Raw genomic sequence first — 9552 nt, forward strand, 5'->3', positions numbered from 1 at the left:
GAGTAGGAGGGGGGGGGGGGGAGCTGCCGCATCATTTTAATCTTAATTCTAAAACAACTAAATTAAAGAGGATCATCAGAAGGGATCCCCGAACCTATTTCTTCCACTTTTCGTTAAAAGAGCTATAATAAAATTGCGCGTAAGAACTTCAATTTCGTAACGATTCGGGGATGTTTCAAAAACTTCTAACCCTAACATCATCGAAGTTTGTCTAAAAAAGCTTTTTGGAACTTCAGTTTCGAAAAATTACCGGAGGTAAGTAAAAGAACTCAATCCGTCTCCTGGCTCTACCTGGGATGTCTACAATCGTATCTTTAAGACTTATTTTTTTTTTTTTTCAAAATCCCTGGTGGAAGGTCTCCAGATTCCTTCTTTTAACATCACCAAAGATCGTTTGAAATTGCCACTCTGAAACTTCTCTGAAACGTCCCCGGGAGGGAGATTCGAACCCCATTCTTTTCCTTAACCTCATCAAAGATGGCCCATACTTGCGTTTTAAGACTTCAATCCCAAAAAAAAAAAATGCAGTTGCAATCTTGCCTATATTGGACAGACTTAGTGTGCTTTAAAATTTCGCTTAAAATTAAATTAAAATTGTGTGAAAAAATAAGAATTAAATTAGACTAGTGTTACCCAATATTGGATTTGAATCACACTTTCGATATTAACTCTTACCGATTTAACAAAAAATACCCAGTTCATCAGATCTTGACTTTTGGGAATCATTCCATATTTTAAAGGAAATTTTCTAACTTAGATAATGATCTTAAAGTTGTGCCGTATTTTTCTACTGTCTTGCCTCCATTTTTAAAAATTTGTCCTTCCCCCATCTATTGTTATCTATTTTATGCAAAATATTTTATATTTTGCATAATTTATATTTTTTCCATTCATTTTTATCTATTTTAATTTGTTTGTTTTTAACTTGTTTTCGCTTTTGTAACACACTGTAAAAAAAACCGAAACGTCACAGAATATTTCCGCGTAACTTTTCGGGATTTCACGGGTTTTCATCCATTTCCCTGAAAAATCAAGTATCTTTGGAAACACGTTTCCTGAATTGCTGCAAATTGCACGAATGCAGACTTTTCACTGTTGTGAAAAACATTTTTAGCTACCGGTTTAAAGATTGACTGAGCGTGTTTAATAAAAATATCTACTGCAGTTCGATTACGGTCTGTCCAGACTGACTAATATCCGAATGAGAGCGAATTTAATCTCTAAATAGCTGCAGCTTTGCAAGGCAAGGAAAATGCTTGGTTCTTGTTTGCAATACAGCCTTAACGTGCCCTGGTTGCATTGCTGCTTCGGGAGTTTTCTTAGTAGCTCAAGAAGGCTCAAGCCTGGCTTTAACCGGGCAGGTTCCCAAATTCTTCAGAAAGATTCAAGGATAATTTCAGGAAGGTTACTGTCTTTTAGCGGAAAACGTTCCTTGTTTTTGCAAGACATGTTACTAGCATAAATTAGGCACATTAGCTGCTCATTATTTTCCAGGAACGTTTCTGAATCGTTTTTACAGTGATGCGATTGACATTTCCCCTATTTTCTTCTATTTATCTTTATTTTTATTTTTCCGAAATGTTTGTTTTTGGTTTGTTTTTTCTCCTGGTATTTTTTTCATTCAGCTTTTTATTTTCTTGTGGTTCACGATTATTGACACTGCATTTTATTTTATTTTATTTTATTTTATTTTTTTAACTTTGAGGCTTAAACTTCATCTAATCAAATTTCATCTTTCTCTTGTGGTGCACCTGTGAGAAAGCTCTTGCTCATTTTTTTAACTTCCTATGGATTCTTTATGGGTTTATAATTTTCTCATCGGTGTTTGGTTAATCCGATATTTTTACGTTTCGAGCTGCCTTCTTATCTTGCTTTTCGCTTTTGTCGGATGCCTTTCCATCCATAAGCTCAATTCCTTTGGATTGAAAGAGGCGCTCCTTGCGACGCCAAAACACGTGTCTGCGGCAATCTGCAATTTGTGCTATTTGTCGTTGGTTTTTCTTATTTTAATAATCAATTTGTTACCCGTAGGTCGCATGCGACCCATTGAATTCTCATATGAATAGTCTTAAGTAATTTTAAAAAAAATACAAAAAAACTAAATTATGCACTGAATCTATGTAAAACACACACAAACGTGTAATTTGCGTCGCAATATAATCTTCTAAAAAATAGGAAGAGTGAAATATTTAGTCGCTTACTTTTACCCCTAAAAACACTATTTATGGGGCAAATGGAAGCACCTAAACTGCGCACCAAAATAAAGCTGACAAGGTGAAATTCATAAATAAATGTCCTTATAACCTTCCACATGACAAGAAGAACTAGTTGAAATTGGTTAATTCACATTTGCAAACGTGCTGGGGAGGAAAATGTAAGACCACTCAGCTTTAAAAAAAACTACTTTTTTCACGGGGTCATCTTCAAGCAATGATGACGCCTACTTAATTGTTCTAAAACATCACACGAAACTCTCAAATGTCTTACGAATTTCCTAGTTTTCACTCACGAACAGTTTAATTTTAAAATTTACCTCAAGTGCCGTAATAGAGTTTGTTTCCGTTGACCCCATGTTTCTTTTTACTAAAATAGACCATCTATTGCAGGTGTTTCTTTTTTAATGATCCGGATGTTAAACTTTCTTCTGAAGTCAGTAATTATTTTTGTTTTTGTTTTGAGACACGTGTTCCCTGCTACTTCATCAAAGTAATTTTTTAATTACTATGTGTTCAATTCAAATTAAACTACTGAACATGATCCGGATGTTAGACTTTCTTCTGTTAGTCAGCCATTCTATTTCATCATGGTTATTTTTTTAATTATTATCTGTTCAAATTAAACTATTGAATCAATTTTTTATTGGCTTCGGGATCAATTTTTCTTATAGAATTGATTGGTGATGTTGGATTGATATTTCACTTGAGTCACATTTTTGATGGAACTTTTAAGTTACTAAAATGCCCATTTGATTAATTTATGCATGTCAACGGGACGTATATCAATAATATGTTTTTGAATACTTCCGTAAATGAATCGATTATTTCAGAAAGGGTGTAAGTCCTACGGGAATCCATTGGACTTACGCCCTTTCTAAAACAATCGATTCAAATGTGTACTTGCTCACAATACGTTCATAAGGATTGGGTAAGGTTTACAAAAAACGACAAAAACGATTTTGTTAGTTATTTGTGTGAATAAATGAAGATTTTAATGTTTATCATTCATCGTTTATTTTTTCTTAAACACATTTGTCAATAAGTATTTTTCTTTACATCAATGTTACTTATATCCTGAACTAATTTGATACATTGCTTAAAATTTTGCGAAAGTTTAGAGTCTGGAAACAGAATCATATCACCATTCTGTCGTAACTGTGACAGTGGTTGCATTAATTCTGTTGGTATTTGTTGGGAAAATTACAAAAGGTTTAATCAATTACTTAAAACCTACCTAATGTCTCATAAAGGTTTCCGAGACATGACTGACTTTAACGGGGGAGTTTTTCAAATTCTTCAAAGAGTTTCAGGAATAATTCCAGAAAGGTTACTGACATTTAGCAGAAAACATACCTGGTTTTTTGCAAGATATGCTATTGGTAGAAATTGGGCACATCAAATGTCCATTATTTTTCAGTAACCTTTCTGCATTGTTTTTACACTGCTGCTTATATGAAGTTTGTAATCGAGATGTTTAGAATGTCTGTTGTAAAATGTCTAGATGTAAATCTAATGTAATAGAATGTTCTCTCTCTCTCTCTCAAAATTGTATCTATCAAGAATACACACACACACACACACTCCCTCTAAATTTTTTTTCAACACATAAGTTTTATCTATGTTTCGAAAAAAATGTTATAAAAAGGAGGAAATGCAATTTTCTTTGCCTTTCAGTTTTTGGAGGGTATCTTTCTTAAGGACCTGGCATTGAAATTTCTTATCAGATCGCAGTTTTATTGGTACGTAATCATTCATTAGCTTTCTTTTATATCATATAGGCATAGTTTTGGCATTAACTAAGATACTTAAGTTTCAAGCTGATGATCACATAACTAATCAAGTAAAATTATGTATTTCAGTAATATGCATATATAACCATAACTGACTTTTTACCCATTGTTGCTCAAAACTACTATATAAAACTGATAATAAAACATAAGCTAAATTTGACAGACGATAAATAAAAAATTCAGCATTGGAAAAGTTCGATTTTTTTATTTATTAATTTATTTTTGTCGTCGTTGTTAAAACGAATCCTTCAAAAACGATTTTTCAGATATCCATTTTTTAACTTTATTGTTGCTGAAATTGGTAAGTTAAAATTTGGTTTTATTGTTAGAAAAAAAAAGTGTTTTGTAATGTTTGAATATTTTTTGTGTATTTTCCGAAAATAACTGAATTCAGCTAGCATGACCATTACCAGTTTTTAGTATGCCCATAACTAAGTGACTGCGAATCAGTGTGTTCTAATTTATGCCAAAATATTTATAAATCATATTAATTGAAATTTAATGAAAATTTCACAGAGATAAAAAAGCAAATTCAGAGCTCTAACACAGAGAGAATTATTATTGTTTTTTTTTTTTTCATGAACTCGAATTGCAACATCACAGATCAGCAACATTCCAAAGTAGAAAAAACCTGAACCATTCCCATAGCTAGTCATTTACCCTATTAAAAGTGTTTTAAAATAATGTCAATGTGTTGAATCCAAATTTTCAATCCGTTTACTTCCATCACGTAAGGTTTCCTTATAAAAAGAATTGAAACAATTTCATCACAAACGTTTTCATTAATTTAAAAAAAAAAAAAGCTAGTTACTGTACGCACTCGTTAAAATTGCATACATATATAATTACTTTTTGGACGTATGGAGGCTATTTATGGCTGTGAGTGAAATTGAATAAATTTAAGGGGGGAGAAAAATCAATCCGATGCAAAAGAAAAAGCATGTAACGACACAGTAAATAAATATTTATTTCTGAAATTACTTCATAATAAAGTACCATTTCAATAATCTGTGGAATTCTCAAAATTTTTATGAAGAAATGAGCATGACAGCGACACTCCACGGACGTCTCAAGACAAAAAAAAAATGCACTGCCCCGCATAACTAATCACTGAATCATCTGAAAATGAATAAAAAATGATTTTATTAGTTAATAAAAATAATTATATGTATCAATTAAAATGTTTTTATGAAATTTTGAGGTTAAAATTGCACTTATGTGTTCATGCACTTGTCGATCTACCCTGTAACTTGAAATTAATTACTTAATTTACTGTTTAAGTGCTAATTGAAAATATTATAGCAACATAATAACAGCCAGATGTAATTCAGACAGTAAATCATTATTTTTATTTTTGAAAATATTTTCTCCTATTAACACAACTATTTTCTCCTATTAAAACAACTGTTTTCTCCTATTAACACATATGCTAAGATTTTATCTCCAGATATGTTTTGTTGCAATGAAAAATAACTTTTCTTTAAGAAGTTTCAAACACTGGAACTAAATCATTGTAAAAAACACATGTTTTTAAATATTTACTCTCATAGTTCTAATATGATGTCACACCAAATGGACATCACAGTTGTATTCCAATAAAAAAAAAGTATTTCGAAAATGAGTACGATGGCTATGCTACAAACTCTGAAAACAATCAATTATTTCATATTAGGACTTTAAAATGAACTCAAAAGATTATAGACAGTCCATTATTTGTTAAAGCTTTTGTGAAGATTCTTGAAAGTTCAGTCCTGCACATGGTATTTGCTCTTCCTTAATTGCTGGAGAAAGACTATATCCCCCCAGATTTGATTTAGCAACAATGGTTGGAGCGCATTGTCAGAACTCAGGAGTTCTGTGAATGGACAGAGCTGTTGTTTAGTCTCTAAACCTTCCGTTTTAGACCGCATTTCCATCGTTTATTTATCTGAGGATAATTAGGATCAAAAAGCTTCTTGGACAACCCTGCCCACACCTCTGCAGAGAACTCTTTGAGGAGGAACTAGTTTTAGAAGAAATTCGTGACAAATGGATGTGCTTCCGAAAATTCTTAACCATTGAGGATGTAGAGCGTAAATGCTGAAAAAAAATAGGTATTTAATGCACTGTAAAAAAATTGTGCAACTTTACTCCGTAAATACTGTGGCAGCTTTCTGCATTTTGTGTAACCTTAGTCCGGTGGCTAGCTTCCTGCTTAGCAATGGAGTAACTTAACTGATAAAACTGGTGTAACGGTGTAAGCGATACGTAACGTTACACCAGTTTTGTTACTCCATTGCTATGGAGGCAGCAAAATACCACCGCTTTTACGGAGTAAGGTTACACAATATTTTTAGTGTGATTACCTGTACATTTGTTCCATCTAAGGTCGTGTGAAGGACACTTTTCATCAAATTCATTAAGTTTTAACTATTCAAGCTATTTTATCAACTTGATTTATGGATACCTTTCTCAGGATGCGTAAATTATACAAGTTCGGGAATTGGTAAATACAAGTTTTTAGCTTACATTTTCCGTAAAAGTAGAAAAGAGAAATGAAAAATCAGTTAAAATGATAATAATAATGTTTTAAAAAGCCTTAAAAGCTTGCAAAAAATATTTCTAAAAACAGGTAGGTAAAAAAAGTTACTTTACAAAATAAATAAATAAATAGAACTGTATTTTTTTAATTAATAACTACACACAATAAAAAGGTTTTTAATGACACAAACAAAACACTAATGCATAGCACTGTAATAGATTTTTAAAAATGAAATTGGGCTTAGCTGTTCATTCACTGATCAGACTACCCTGTAAAGTATTTATTATACAATAAAATATTTTGAGCTATCAATTAGGAGATATACTCAGCTTCTTTATACGGTATTTCGCCTTCAGATAGGCTGTAACAGTTCCAGATTGATGAGTCCTAGTAAAGAGAGAGTCTCTTGATGCTGTATAGTGCGGCTCTGGTTAGTTAAGCTATGATCATGTTTCCCTCTTATTGGGAAGTTTAGTGAAAAGGGGAAGTGTTATTGGAGAGGATTTGAGTTGAAAAACTTTTGTAAAACTACTACAAAAGTAAAACAATTCAAGTCCACGCCAATCACACATACATATTACCCGATAAATAGGTAAACTTTGGCAAAATCAACTAACCTTAAACACTCTAAAGCTTTAGACGATTTGCAGGCAAATAAACTGTTCGGTATTTGCTTGCAATTCTACCTGAGCTGCACCCTTCCCTATTACCAGAAAACTAGGTAAATATTTGCAAAGCGACAAGTTAATTAACCTGAGCCACACTATAGCTTCGAAAAAAATACAGGGTTAATAAATTGCTCCGAATTTGCTTGCAATTCTGCCTGAGCTCCGGTTACAGGTCTCTAAGGCTTTAGAAACTTTTATGGTAAATCAGAAAGATGCCAGGATATTGAAATATAAATGTCTGAACATCATTTAAATACTCCTGTTTTATTTTAGAAACGTGACTGACTTTTATTCTGAAGACTTCTAAATTCTTCAGAAAGATTCTAGGTAAATTACAGGATAGGCTCATTGAGGGAAACTTTCCCGTGCACTGTAAAAACGATTCAGGAACGTTCCTGGAAAATAATGGGCAGCTGATGTGCCCAATTTCTGCCAGTAACATATCGTGTAAAGATCAGGAACGTTTTCCGCTAAAATTCAGTAACTTTTCTGAAATTATTCTGGAAGCTTCCTGAAAAACTCAGAAATCTTCCCGTTTGAAGCCAGTCTTGTCTCTGGAAGTATAGAGTAAACTTAGGTAGGCACCTTCCTGATTTATTAAGAACTTTCCAAAAGCGGCATTGAACACATGGCCAAAGCTAAGACGGAATTTCAAGCAGGTAACAATACTTTTACTCGCCTGCAATTCTTGCAAAGCTGCAGTTCACAGACTTACTTGTTCCCTTTGGGAACTCAATCCGGACGGGCCGTAATTGGACCGAAACCGATACACTTCATAAATACGCTCAGTTAATCTTTAAACTGGGAGCTAAAAATATTTTTCACACCAGTGAGAAGTCTGCATTCGTGCGTCTTGTAGCGATTCAGGAAACTTTTTGACAATGATACTCTAATTTTCCAGGAAATAGATAAAAACCGTTAAAATACCGAAACGTTGCACGGAAATACTAAGTAACGTTTCGATTTTTTTTTTTTTTTTTTTTACAGTGTGTTTTGCTATATATGCTACTGGTATAGAAATGAGGCCCATTAACTCCTCAGTATTTTCCAAGAAAGGTTCTGATTTTCATTTATTTATTTTTTTATAGTACAGAAATTCGTCCATTCGACATTTATGACATTTAATTTCGTAACATATTAATTTTAACATTATGTATCAGTGAAAGATTTACCGCGTCACAAATGCTTTCGTAACTGCGAGGAGATAGCTTTCTCCGAACGTGACAACACTTCGTTATATCAGTAAAACAAATTTACTGATTAAAAAAGCTATTACTTTATAGCCGTAAACTCATTATGTATAGCTTCGCGATAAGTTGGCGCTACTATATTGAACTACCACCGTACCTACATGCAGTGGCGGATCTTGAACTCGAGCCATGGGGGTGGGGGACCTCGGTCTAAGTGGAGAGTCACTGTTTTAGAGGGTCTTTTTCGTCGTTTTTGCGAGGACTCTCAATCTCGGGGGGGGGGGGGGGGGCATCACTCTTAGGGGGGGACAGACACCCCTGCTTAAACAGTATTAAATTTTCTCTACAAGGGATCCTTCTCCCGAAAAATTTAGGACTTTAAATACGGTTCTTTACTTGAAATAAACTTATATAGTATACTGAAGAATATATATAATTTCGCGAACATTTCAAAGGCCTGAAAGCACTATTTGAGTGATTCTACAAATACGGGAAACTTTCTAATATGTAAATCTCAAAAAAAAAATAATTTAACAAAAAAAAAAAAAAAAAGAAAAAAAATCAGGAAAGTACTTTATAGGTTGCATAATTAAAATAAAATATCAGCAGAGCTTACTTTTAAATATTTTATTGTATTTTTGAAATTTTATTTATTTATTTATTTATTTATTTTGGAGGCATGTGAATGACACAATGGTTATATTATTGGGGTATATACTGAACTTTTTTAGCCTATAAACTGTTAGACATGCTTTTTAAATATTGTACTGCCATAATTAATTATATAATATTGGGTTGGAACTAATGAAATTGATAAAAAGGTATATTTAATAAGTTACTGTAAAAAAAAGAAATAATTAAAGAACGAGTAGGCAAATTAGTCAATATATTTAAAAAAACACAGATATTGAACAAAGCGCTGTGGTAAAGCTACAGATTCTGCCGCCCAGGGCAGTCTCTCTTTGCCGTCCTTTTATTAAAACAGATCTACTACATGAAATCATCAAAAATTATTAACTTAAAACTGAAAACTTTATTTAAGGAAAAAAGGAAACTAATTTAATACGTCTTCTTCAACCAAAAGAAAGGAGGGGGTGGGGGGTCAGGCGCTTATTCCAGAGAAATATTCTAAATTTACATCGAAAATCACAGCTAAAAGTAACTTTT

Source organism: Uloborus diversus, chromosome 10, assembly GCF_026930045.1.
Source record: "Uloborus diversus isolate 005 chromosome 10, Udiv.v.3.1, whole genome shotgun sequence".
Classification (NCBI taxonomy): Eukaryota; Metazoa; Arthropoda; class Arachnida; order Araneae; family Uloboridae; genus Uloborus; species Uloborus diversus.